We start from the raw sequence: 13,097 nt of genomic DNA on the forward strand, positions 1-13,097 counted from the left end.
CTAACCTGCCTAAAGTAGTTAAAGTTGTTGTTCTGTCCCCAGAAGCAACATTTCCCCTTATCTGCATGCATTTAGGTACCAACAAATAGCTTCCTGTTCCACAGCACTAGCAAGAGGCCAGTAGTTTTTAATTTCTGATTAGAATGTCTGCCCCAGGACTTTGACCCATTACAGAAAAGGATAGTTAAAATTCAAGCAGCACTAGAATGGGAAGCAAATGTTTGGGAGAGGTAATACATGGCACAGCCAGCCATATATCTGAACATATCAAATACAACCAAACTGTCTCCAGTTGGATTCCAGTGTATGTGAGAAACATGCCCTGGATATAGTTATCCAAACCAAGTAGAACCATTGAATAACAAAACTGTATGGGACTTGTGGGATTATCTAATCCGGTGCTGTTTTTTTATTGATGAGGAACCATTATCTGGAAGGACCAGAGGGAGGATCAAGTAGCTAATTGGTGGTAGAAATAGGATTGGAACCTAGATCTCCTGAATATCAGTCTAGGATTTTTTTCCATTGCATGTATCGCCTCTTTTTTGATTGGACATTGTTAAGACAAATGAAGTAGGCCATTTACAGGACCACTTACCTCTGCTGTGCAGGCCCATTAGCCAGTGTCGGGCAATATAATGTAGCACCCACAGTTTTCTGTTTTGTCCTCTTGCCAACAGATGTGTTCTGAGACATTCGTTTCATTCATTACCTCTACTGTGATATCCCTGGGTCCCCATGTCTTACCCAATTATGCTGTCAGAGAGCTCCCCACTTCCCTCTGTCTCTGTACTCTACTCCAGTCTTCTACCCAATTGTGTCTGAGTGTTTTGATGATTCCCCAAGAGGTTGGAGGGGTATTGGGAACTGTTGATAGTCACTGGGTAGAGGGAGAGACGAGACAATACTATTGGCCACATTCTCCTCCACTGGGAATCTCTTTAAGGAGAGAAGGAACCAATTGTCAACAACCAGCTGGGAGACTGACCAAGCCTTCACGATCTGCTGGTGGTAATAGTAATAATACTAACTAAAAATTACGTAGCACCTACCGTGTGCCAGGCACTGTGCTAAGGGCTTGGGATGCAAAAAGAGGCAAAAGACGGTTCCTGACCTCAAGGAGCTTACAATCTAATAGGGGAGACAATGTGCAAGCAAGCTATATACAGTATGAGTAGGAAATAATTAATGGAGGGAATTAGAATTAAGAGGGGTTAGGGAAGGCTTCCTGTAGAAGGTGAGATTTTAGTTGGGACTTAAAGGAGGCCAGGGCTGTCAGTAGGCAAAGCAGAAGAAGGAGAACATTCAAGGCATGGGGGATAGTCAGAATGCTCAGCGCTGAGAGGTGGAATGTCTTGTTCATTGAACAGCCAGGATGCCAGTGTCACTGGAACAAGATGTATGTTTTGGGGAGGCAGTTGTAGGAAGATTGGAAAGGTAGGAGGAGGCTGGGTTCTGAAGGGCTTTGAATACCAAAGAGAACATTTTGGAGGCAATAGGGAGCCACTAGAGTTTTTATTGGGGGGGGGTTTACACGATTGGACCTGCTTTAGGAAAATCACTTTAGTGGCAGAATGGAGGATGGATTGGAGGGAGGGGAAGAGTTGAGGTAGGCAGACCCACCAGCAGGTTATTACAACAGTTCAGGTGTGAGGTGAGGAGAGCCTGCACTAGAGTGGTGGCAGCGGCAGAGGAGAGAAGGGAGAGTATTTGGGAGATGTTGCAAAGGTGAAATCAATAGGCCTTGGCAACAGATTAGATTAGGGGGGTGAGAGATAGTGAGGAATCCAGGACCCCTGGGTCGTGAATCTAAGGGACTGGAAATGTGGTGTTCTTTACAGTAATAGGGAAGGTGGGAGGTTGGGTTAGGAGAAAATAGGGGGTGGGATTAGGGGAAAAGGTAGTGAGTTCTGTTTTGGACATACAGTTTTAAGATGTTTACTGGACATCAATTTTGACATGTCTGAAAAGAGTTGCTTTGGAGAGGATAAGCAGATTTGTGAATCCTCAGCTTAGGGATGGTAATTAAACCCATGGGGGCTGATGAGATCACCAAGTGAAATAGTAGAGAGGGAGAAGAAGGCCCAGGACAGAACCCTGAGGGTCACCAATGATTAGAGGACATGATCTGGAGGAGGATCCTGTGCAGGAGACGGAAGAGAAATGATCACATAGGTAGCAGGAGAACCAGGAGAACGTGATGTCCTGAAAACCAGCAAGAAGCAATTATCAAGAAGGAGAATGATCAGCAGTGTCAAAGACTATAGAGAGGTCAAGGAGAATGAGGACTGAGAACAGAGAACAGGTCATTGTAACCACCCTTCAAGGAAGGAGCTTTTATCCCCATTTTACAGTTGAAGAAACTGAGGCAGGCAGCGGTTAAGTGACTTTCCCAGGATCACATAACTGGATTTGAACTCAGGTTTCAGGCCCAGTGCTCTACTCCACTGTACCACTGAGCTACCTTCAAGAATACTGGACTGGGATAACTCTGTTGTGGCTTTTGTTTTCCTTGTAAAGAAGCTGCAAGTCCTTAACCAAACTCTTCAGCCTCCCTGTGTTTCATTTTTATCATCTATAAAATGAGAGACAAAGATTAGATGATCTTTAAAGTCTAGCTATTACAAGTAAAAAATAAAAAATTCAAAATGCTGTGTGATTTCATTTAACCTGTTGGGTCAGGGGGAACCTGACAACACTAATCACATGAATGGCCAGTACTTTCCAGACCATGTCTACAGAAATTAGAGTGGCTAATTTGTGGCCATTATTCACACCAAAGCAATGCTGCATTTCCCCTTATAATACCCAGATAATCATGGAGAAATTTCTTTCTTTGTCTGAATTACCTGGATAATTGCCTATTTTTTTTTCCTGTATCTTTTTTTCAGGGCCCAGATTTAGGCCAATGTGAATAATTTGGGCAGTTTTAAATTTCACATTTATGTAGCAATACCCCCTCCTATTTTGGAAGAAATGATAGACCTCTCTGGGCCATTGATAGCTGTCCTGTTATCAAGGGTGGCTAAGATCCTGTGTTCTTCCCCCTAGCTCTTCCATATCTTTAACTAAGATCCTAGGGGCCTGGGCTATCCAGAAGGGGAAAGTCCATGGCTGCAAAGTCTCAGTTCGTCAAGCAAGAGGTAGGTCAGATGATGAAGAGGGGAAATCACCAGAATTGTGAACAAAATACAAGGCAAATAGGAGCCCAAGGTGGATGTGATACAGTAATGTCTGGGCTTAAACAGAAACTTCACATACAATTTGTCAGGCTAAATGTACTATGTGTACCTATATTTTTAAGCCTCTCGTGTGATGATTCTTAGCCCTCGCTCCCTGTTTCTTGGAATAAGTTTCAGCTTTGGACAACTCCAAACGAACTGTTTGAATGGCAGTGAACAGGTTCTTCAGTTAGACATTGCCAAGGCTATGTGGACATATGATGGGAAGCCAGTCATCTGGGAGCTCGGATGCCCTTGCAGCTTTTTTGGCTTCACATCTCACTTCCTAGCAAAGTACATTTGTACCTCTGAAATTCTAATTCAACCTAATAACCAAAGAACAAATATGCTAGGGGTGAAAAAGTCACTGTTTTTAAGTGGAGTCAATTTTCTAAATGTATTTTGCTGATTTCTCCATACCCTATAGGAATGGCACAGTGAAGTTTGATGCATTTCTTGCATGGAAAGGTTAAAAACTAGTGCCTTCCCCTATTCTCCTGACCAGAGACACATAGTAGAGAAACAGAAATTCACACAAACACAGTGAGATACAGGACCACATCGGGATACAGAGAAAGATACAGATATGTAGAGCCATTGAGTTGGAGATACAAACAAAAGGGAAAAGATATACATACATACACACATACCAACATACATACATATAAAAGAAAATGGAACTATTCAATTCAACAAATATTTACTGTGTATAGGCTTGGTAGAGATACTAAGACAAAAACAACAGTTCTCATCAAAGAGCTTGGGGAGGGGTGGAAAGATGCAATGGGTACTTAGGAAGGTAAATACAAAGTGATTGATTAGAGGGAAGTGAAAGCATTGGTGACTGAGGGAATCAGGAAAGGCTTAATGGTTAAAAGAGCAGAACCTAAGCTGAACATTGAAGAAAGATAAGGACTCAGATATGGAGCTGAGGAGTGCATTACGGTTATGGAGAATAGCTAGGGACAATATATAGAGGTGCAAAATAGAATGTTGAGTATGGAATAGCTAGTTCGGTTTGACTATGTGTAGAGCATGTGAAGATAGTATAATATAATGTATGGCTTTAGTTTCAAGAAGACCTGAGTTCAAGTCTCACTTCTGTCACATTTTTGTTGTGTGACTCTAGACAAATCACTTAAGCTCTCTGTGCCCCCAGATAACTTTCCAAGACTTTTAAGTTACAGTGAAGGTGCTCATCTGCAGTGGTAGAGGTAATTCCTCAGCAGGAGCTTGCTACACAAATTAAAGGTCAGGGGAAAAAATAGAATTATGTGGAAAAAAATGCAGGAAAGGTAATCTGGAGCCAATTTGTGAAGGTTCTTAAATACCAGGCTGAGGCGCTGCATTACCTAGAGGTAATAGATTTCAGAACTGGAAGGGACATTACCAACCAGGGGGTTAGGGGTTCTTGACTTTTTGAGTCCTTGGTAGTCTGATGAAACCAGTGGATCTCTTCTCAAAATAATGCTTTTAAGTGCATAAAATAAAACACACAGAATTACAAAGGGAACAAGGTTATTGAAATATTTTTAAAAAGTTAATGGACCCCAGGTTAATAATCCCTGACACTAATCCAGTTACCTCATTCTGTAGTTGAGGAAATTAAATCCTAGACTGGAGATAACTTGCTCATGTTGACACAATACAAAGAGAGATTGATTAACACAGAGACCCAGATCCCCTGAATTCTTACAGGTGAGGTTTCTTAGACTTACTTTCTCATCTTGGGAGTCTAGTAGGATTTTGTTGTTGAGGACAGTTAAAACCGTATTGTGCCTTTTCATTAATAGGTATGTACGTGGTAATGGATCCTAATAACTGCCTACTGGAATGTATTAAATTAATCAGAGTTCCTGCTTTCACTCATGGGGGTGGTTTCTAAACCATGCCCAAAGCACTGCAAATTAGATTTAGTGTAAAGTGGATTCACTTTGGAACTTGTCAATGGAGCTGTATCACTCCTATGAGCAGATTGTATAGTTGATGTTGTGTTGGCCATTGGAGTCAGGAAGACCTGTATAAAATCCCACCTCAAATGCTTGCTTAGCTGTGTGACCCTGGGTAAGTTGATTAACTTCTCTGTGTCACTATTTTCTCATCTGTAAAATGAGAGGGCTGGGTTCAGTGGCCTTCCTTCCAGTTCTCAGTCTGTGATCCAGATCTCAGTCCTTATCCTGCCACTGCCACTTGCTAGCTGTATGACTATGGGCAAGTCACTTAATCCCTCTCTGCCTCATTTTCCTCATCCATAAAATGGGATTAATAATACCCATAGCATCTACATTGCAGGGCCTTTTGAGGCTCAAATAAGATGACATTCTTAAAGCACCTTACAAACTTTCAGGTATTCCATGAATGTTAATTATTAGTGTTACTTCATTTCTGTGGGCCCAAGTTTCCTTATTCACAAAATCAGGATGTTAGACTAGATATCTCTAAAAACTGTGATCCTTTGATTTAATTATATAATGTCATTCTCTGTAATACGCTATCAATGTTGTAACATACTTGGCTTTTTCCTTTGTCCAAATGATATCCCATTGACTCTTGTCCCTGATGACCTATGCCAGCCAAACTTTGTTTTTTTTGTTTTATTTATTTTTTATTTTTATTTATTTTTTATTTTTAGAAAATCACTCTGATTTTACCTGTGTAGTTCCTAGGGGGAGTATATTTAAAATAAATAGCTCAATTTTAAGCAAACATAATTTTTTCCCTTGAAAATAATGTTTGTTGGCTTGAGTCAATTAGATAGCTATCCCAACTATCCACTTGGCTTGTTGAGTGCCTCTCATATACTCAGCACTGCTTTATGTATGGTAGGAGATGCAATGTAAGAGTAAGACATTGTCCATGCCCTCAATGAGTTTATAACTGAGGAGAAGAGATGAACTAATTAACTACTGCTACTAACTAAACTAACATTTAAGATAATTAAGGAATAACTAATTGATAAACTGTTCTAACATAGGTGTGATTATGGTTCAGAGAAAGGAAAAATCGGCATAGGCTAAAGTTTGGGGAGATAGGGTAGGATTGGAAGGTAGGGCTTATACTCAATTCAACAAACATTTATTAAGCACCTATTATATACAAGAGCCTGTGATAGGCATTGGCTTTACAGAGGGGTCCCTGCCCTCAAGAATCTTGTATAGTATAGAGAAGTAAGCATTATATTTGGTTGCAAAGGACCAGTGTTACCTTGGATGAATTACTTTATCTTACTGGACAGACAGTCAGCTAATGAGCGTTTATCAAGTGCCTAATATGTTCTAGGCACTGTGTTAAGCACTGGGGATACAAGAACAGGCAAAAGAGAATCCCTGCCCTCAGGGAGATCACAATCTAATAAAACATTACTTTCCTCATCTATAAAAGGAGGAGTTTGAACTAGATGAACTCTACTGTCCCTTGTAACAGTAAATTCAGGGTTTGCTGAAGCCAGCTGAACAAGTTTGGAGAGGCATTGTGAAATTTTATGTTCAAGCATTTAAAGCTCAGAAATCAGCAAACACTAAAATCAGGGCTTGCTTTATTGTTTTGTTGGATGTCTAGACTTAAGAAAGTGTTAATAATGCAGATCCAACTTAAAAGTATGTGTGTACATTTTTCCCTAGGAAGCCCAGTTAAGTATTTACCAGCACACCCCTATATTGTTCTATAAATATTGCTTGAGCTCAGTGGGAGGGCAGTAGATCGCTCAGGGAATGAAGTCATCACCAGAAAGGAGGTCTGGTGACTGTAGAATAACAACAACAATTGACATTCATACAGTGCTATGAGATTTATATCCATGACCTCATTTGATCCACACAACAGTCCATCTGAATGCCATGATCTTGAACTTGACTGTACAGAGATGATGATGAGGAGGAGGATGATAAATATAGGTGAACAGATGGAGGAGAAAATTGGAAAAATTCCAGATTAAGGAAGAGCGTGAGCAAACATCCGGAGACAGGGCTGTAACTAGCAATTTCGCCATTCAGGGCAAGCTGCATAAAATAGACTTTCAAATCAGTTTTGTAGTTTATGATTCAAAAATAAGGAGTAATTAAGGAAAAATCAGTTAAGTAGGAATTAGTTTTTATAGTGGCTCACAGTTTGCTGTCATTAATAATGCTTGTCTCTTCCTATTTTATCTAATTATTTTACCTAATTAGAATAATAGAATCATAGATCTAAGTCTAGAAGGGACTTCACAGACCATCTAGGCCAACCCCCTTATTTTAGAGATGAGAAATTTGAAGCCTAGGGAAGAGTTAAGTGACTTGCTCAACGTTACATTGGTAGTTAAGTATGGAAGGGAGAATTTGTTATGAAGGTTCTCTGATTCCAGAGCCAATATCCTTTCTACTGTACCTTACTGTTAGGTTCAGTTGTTTCTGGCTAGTGGACAGCTAGGTGGCACAGTGGATAGAGTGCCAGGTCTGAAATCAGGAAGAGTCATCTTCATGAGTTCAAATCCAGCTTCATACATTTAGCTGTGTGACTTGGGCAAGGCACTTCACCCTGCTTGCCTCAGTGTCTTCATCTGTGAAATGAGCTGGAGAAGGAAATGGCAAGCCACTCCAGTATCTCTGCCAAGAAAACCGTAAATGGGGTCGTGAAGAGTCAAACACAACTGAAATGACTGAACAACAATGACGGAGTACATGTGATGAATTTTTATGTCCTCTATATTTAGAATTTTATTAAAAAGTCCTGGTCACTCCAGTTTAGTTTTGGAATTGGAATGAAAATGACATGTACAAGAAAAGAGGTAGAGACCAACCAGTTGTGCCTTCTCTCTGTCACTGTTATTGGTCTCCATATCCATTCTGAGCAGTGAGTTTATCACTTAATTAATCCTCCTTTCCCACAATATAAAAACCAAACAAAGCAACTTTGTCTTAATCTTTCCTTATCAGCTTCCAATCAGTGTGAGTTTTAGTACTCCTAACACCATTTTTGCGGTATCTTGTCATGACTGTATTCTTCCTTTGCTAGCTTTTTTTGTTTCCATCTTCTATACATAGCTTTTGAAAATGTAAGTTGGGCTGGATGAGTTCTCTGTGAATCTATACCAGTCTCTCATTTTCCCCCTTCACAAGAACTGTTTTCCTTGGTGTCTAAAAATTTCATTCTTGAGGGCCTTCTCATGCCTCATCAACTGACTTCCATTATAGCATTTATATTTGTGACTTCTACTTACCTTTCCTTGAAATCTGCTGTCCCCAAATTTAGTATAAGGATTGGTTCAGCCTGACTCCTTTCTGTGTCTGTCACAAACTCTAGGAGGGTCTAAGGCATTTTTGGTCAAGATTCCTGTTGTTTCTATGCCGCCACCAAATCCTTCCTGTTGGTGAGAATCAGGTCCAAAATAGAATTCTATTCTTTTTTCCACCTTTTGAAGTGTGAAATAATAATCAAAGAAATTTAGGAGTTATGTGGTACTCTACTTTTGGCAGAGGGGGAGCTCCAGTATATATCTGGAGAAGTAAAGTTCCTTATCCTGCCCTTGTGCTAGGTTTATGATGTTTCCCTAAATCCTTATCTATTTTCTTTTTCTGTCCAGATAGTCTGTAGTTTTCTCCTATGACAAAAAGAGTTAGTCAAGTCAACTACTCAGTAAGCATTTATTAAGCACCGACTGCATTCCAGGCACTATGCTAAGAGCCCAGGATACAAAGAGAGGGAAAAGCAATGCTTTTCCTCAGGAACCTTACAATCTAATGGAGAGGGGAGTTAAGATAGCAGCTATGGAAATGATGTAAAAGGGATGCAATTGAGAGAGATTTCCAAGGGGAAAAACCCAGCAAAATGTAGTGACTTTCTTGATATAGGGATTAAAGGAAAATAGGTCAGCCCATGTCACTTCCCTACTCAGAAGTGTTGAATCAGTCCCTTTTGACTCTAGAATAAAATACAAATTCCTCAGCTTGGAATCCAGGTCCTCCACAATTTGACTCTGGCTTACCATTCCCACTTTATTCCTTGTTGCTTCTTATCACACACTTGACTTTCCAACTAAGCTGAATTATTTAGCAGTTCCTCAATTCACTATTTTGTCTCCTCCCTTTGCGTTTTGCATAGGATTTCCACGTGTCTGTATCACAGTTCCTCACCTCTGCCTTTCAAACAGCTTATCTTCCTCCAAAGCTCAACTCTGGTAGCATTTCTTCCCCCCCCCCCATTTTGATATAAATTTATTTATTTTTAGTTTTCAATATTCACTTCCACAAGTTTTTGAGTTCCAAATTTCTCACCCCTCCCCCCACCCCAAGATGGCATGCATTCTGAATACCCCTTCCCCTGGTCTGCTTTCTCTTCTATCTCTCCCCCCTCCCTTCTCTTATCCCCTTCCCCTTCTGTTTTCCTGTAGAGCAGGATAGACTTCTGTATGCCGTTTCCTGTATTTCTTATTTCCCAGTCGCATGTGAGAACATTTTTTTTAAAACATGTGTTTTTAAAACTTTGAGTTCCAAATTTTCTCCCTTTCCTCCCTCCCCACCCACCCTCATTGAAAAGGCAAGCAACTCAATATAGGTTATACATGTGCAGTTATAGCATTTCTTCAATTGTGCTAGCCCAGCCTTCCCCTTTGCCAGTGATTCTAACTTCTTACGTTTATTATACGTCTACATTTTTGGTGCATGTGTTGCATCACCTACTGAAGACATCAACTGTTGTTTTTGTCTTTGTATTTTCAGTAGCTGGTACAAGTTCTTACATATATAGGAGGCACTTAATGTTTGTGGAGTTGGATTGAATTGAATAATAGAGGAGGTAAGAATGGAAATCTCAAGGACTTACTCTTTTCTAGTTCTGTTGGCTTTTTGAGCAGAGGAGTGACATTATGAAAGCAGTGTTTTAGGAGGATTCATCTGGAAACTTGACTATAATCTATATAGAGTCTGGACTATGAGGGAAAGAATTGAATGGACCAAATGGGGATGGAATAAATACAAAAGATTCATTATGGCAGTATTATAATAATCTAGGAAAGTTATGAGAATTGTTACATAACTTATGAAAACATTCTGTAAATTCTAAAGCATGATACAATATTAAAAAAAACTATAATAAATTCATCAAACATTTATTGGATCCTTACTATTCACAAAGTTCTGTGCTTGGGAAAAATACAAAGTCTATATAAGACAGTTTCTACCTTCAATAAACTGATAGAAAAATAAGGTACAAACACAAATTCTTACAGTATACAATATTATAAGATAAGTATGTCAAGGAAATAAATGAATGAATGAAGCTAGAATCTGAAGGAGAGATACAGATTTTGGGGAAAAAACCTTTGTGGTAAGTCTCTCATAAAAATTTGACACATCAAATTTATAGGAATTCTGAGGGAAGTCCCAAGATACTCCATAGGGAGTACTTAGTACAGTGGCCAGCACACAATGACAACTTAACAAATGTTTATTGCCTGCTTTGTGGAGTCTATACTGGTTGAAGTTATGTGTCTGGGGAACTCTATAGGTCCCTGAAGGACCTAGGGCTCAGGGAAGAGGGAGGAAAATTGTATTTATTGTTTACAGGCTATTGTGAGTCCTTTAGGTATTTTCTACATTTTTTTGTGGGGTGAAATAAAGACTGTTCTGTAAATGACATCCCTGTTACCACTAGTGCTTAGATGGGAGCTAGGGACCCTTCTTTGACTCACATCTGTGGAGTGCTAGACATAAACTGTATCCTGAAATTTCCCCATAGCAAATCTGGGTTAGGGCAAAATGAACCAAAGCATCACCAAGATTGAACTCAATCCCAGTCCTTTTAGGAACTGCAATAGTGCAGTGAATATCTGCTGCCAAACTCGCCTGATGCTGATTTCTTGCTTTGACTTCTCTCTATTATTGCTCTATTCACTTATTTGGACTTTCTCCTGTTCCTTGTTGTAGGGAATTGCTTCACTTTATGTATTTAGCAGTCTCTCTCTCTGTATGTATGTATATATAGATACACATATATATGTATGTATATATGGACATATACACATATATAGATATATACACACGCATGTATATATACATATGAAACATGTATATATATATATATAAAATCTATGTATATTTATCATACATATTTATTATTTCCACTCCCTTCAGGGTATGTCCAGTTGTTTTTCCTGATGACCACTTAGAAGCTTGGAGTGAACTTCTTCCAGATGGTTTGAGACTCACAAGGTGTTTCAGATCATAATGTAACAAAAATTATATTATTAAATATAGGGGCTGTGGAAACACAGATTAAAAATTAATTGAAGACTAAATAGCTTCATTTTTTTTTTTGGCTAGGCAATGGGGTTAAGTGACTTGCCCAGGGTCACACAGCTAGTAAGTGTTATGTATCTGAGGCTGGATTTGAACTCAGGTACTCCTGAATTCAGGGCCAGTGCTCTATCCACTGCGCTACCTAGCTTCCCCCTGAATAGCTTAATCTTAAAGAATGAATGGGTTAAAGAAGAAGTCATAGAAACAATAAATAATTTTATTAAGTAGGGGCAGCTAGGTAGTAACTTTTTTTTTTTGGTGAGGCAATTGGGGTTAAGTGACTTGCCCAGAGTTACACGGCGAGTGTTATGTGTCTGAGGCAGGATTTGAACTGAGGTCCTCCTGACTCCTCACTGCGCCACCTACCTGTCTCCCATAGTAACTTTAAAGGGAAACTTTCACAATGTCTGCAGCTCTAGATGTCTTGCAAATGAAAGAGGAGGATGTCCTCAAATTCCTTGCTGCAGGAACCCATTTGGGTGGCACCGATTTGGACTTCCAGATGGAACAGTGTATCTACAAAAGAAAGAGTGATGGCATCTACGTCATCAATTTGAAGAGAACTTGGGAAAAGCTTCTGCTGGCAGCTCGTGCCATTGCTGCCAATGAAAATCCAGCTGATGTTGGTGTCATCTCATCTAGGAACACTGGCCAGCGAGCCGTTCTGAACTTTGCTGCTGCCACTGGCACCGCACCTGTTGCTGGACATTTCACAGTAGGCACCTTCACCAACCAGATCCAGGCAGCTTTCAGGAAACCTTGCTTCTTGGTGGTCACTGATCCTCGGGCAGATCACCAGCTTCTTACTGAAGCATCTCATGTTAACCTTCCAGCCATTGCATTGTGCAGCACAGACTCTCCACTTTGCTTTGTGGACATTGCCATTCCATGGAACAACAAGGGCGCTCATTCAGTGGGTCTGATGTGGTGGATGCTGGCCTGTGAAGTCCTACGTATGCGTGGTACCATCTCCCGTGAACACCCATGGGAGGTTATGCCAGATCTTTACTTCTACAGGGATCCAGAAGAGATTGAAAAGGAAGAGCAGGCTGCAGCTGAGAAGGCAGTGACAAAGGAGGAGTTTCTGGGTGAATGGACTGCACCTGCCCCAGAATTCACCGCTACTCAACCGGAGGTGGCTGATTAGTCTGAGGCAGTGCAGGTGCCATCTGTGCTCATTCAGCAGTTCCCTACCAAAGATTGGAGTGCTCAGCTGGCTACAGAGGACTGGTCCATGGCTCCTACTGCTCAGGCCACTGAGTAGGTAGGAACTACCACAAAGTGGTCTTAAGTTTTACCCCAAGTACTCTAATAGTGTTGGAAAAATGCTGATGGAAAATATACATTGGTTTCTTAAAAAAAAAAATTCCCGAATTAAACACCAAATTGGAAATCCTAAAAATTAAAGGTGAGATTAATAAAACTGAATGTAAGAAAACCATTGAATTAATAAATAAAACTAGTAGTTGGTTTTATGAAAAATACCAATAAAATAGATAAACCATTGGTTAATATGATTTTAAAAAAGGAGGAAAACCAAATCATTGGCATCAAAAAGGAAAAGGGTGATTATGCCACTAAGGAAAATGAAATCAAAGCCATT

General features: G+C 40.0%; 1 pseudogene; it reads left to right on the forward strand.

The window, feature by feature from the left end:
- The first annotated feature begins 11,882 nt into the window (after positions 1-11,882).
- LOC110192051 (small ribosomal subunit protein uS2 pseudogene) lies at positions 11,883-12,785 on the forward strand (annotated as a pseudogene).
- Positions 12,786-13,097: the final 312 nt, after the last annotated feature.

This window comes from Phascolarctos cinereus, unplaced genomic scaffold (assembly GCF_003287225.1).
Source record: "Phascolarctos cinereus isolate Bilbo 61053 unplaced genomic scaffold, phaCin_HiC Scaffold_3;HRSCAF=262, whole genome shotgun sequence".
Classification (NCBI taxonomy): domain Eukaryota; kingdom Metazoa; phylum Chordata; class Mammalia; order Diprotodontia; family Phascolarctidae; genus Phascolarctos; species Phascolarctos cinereus.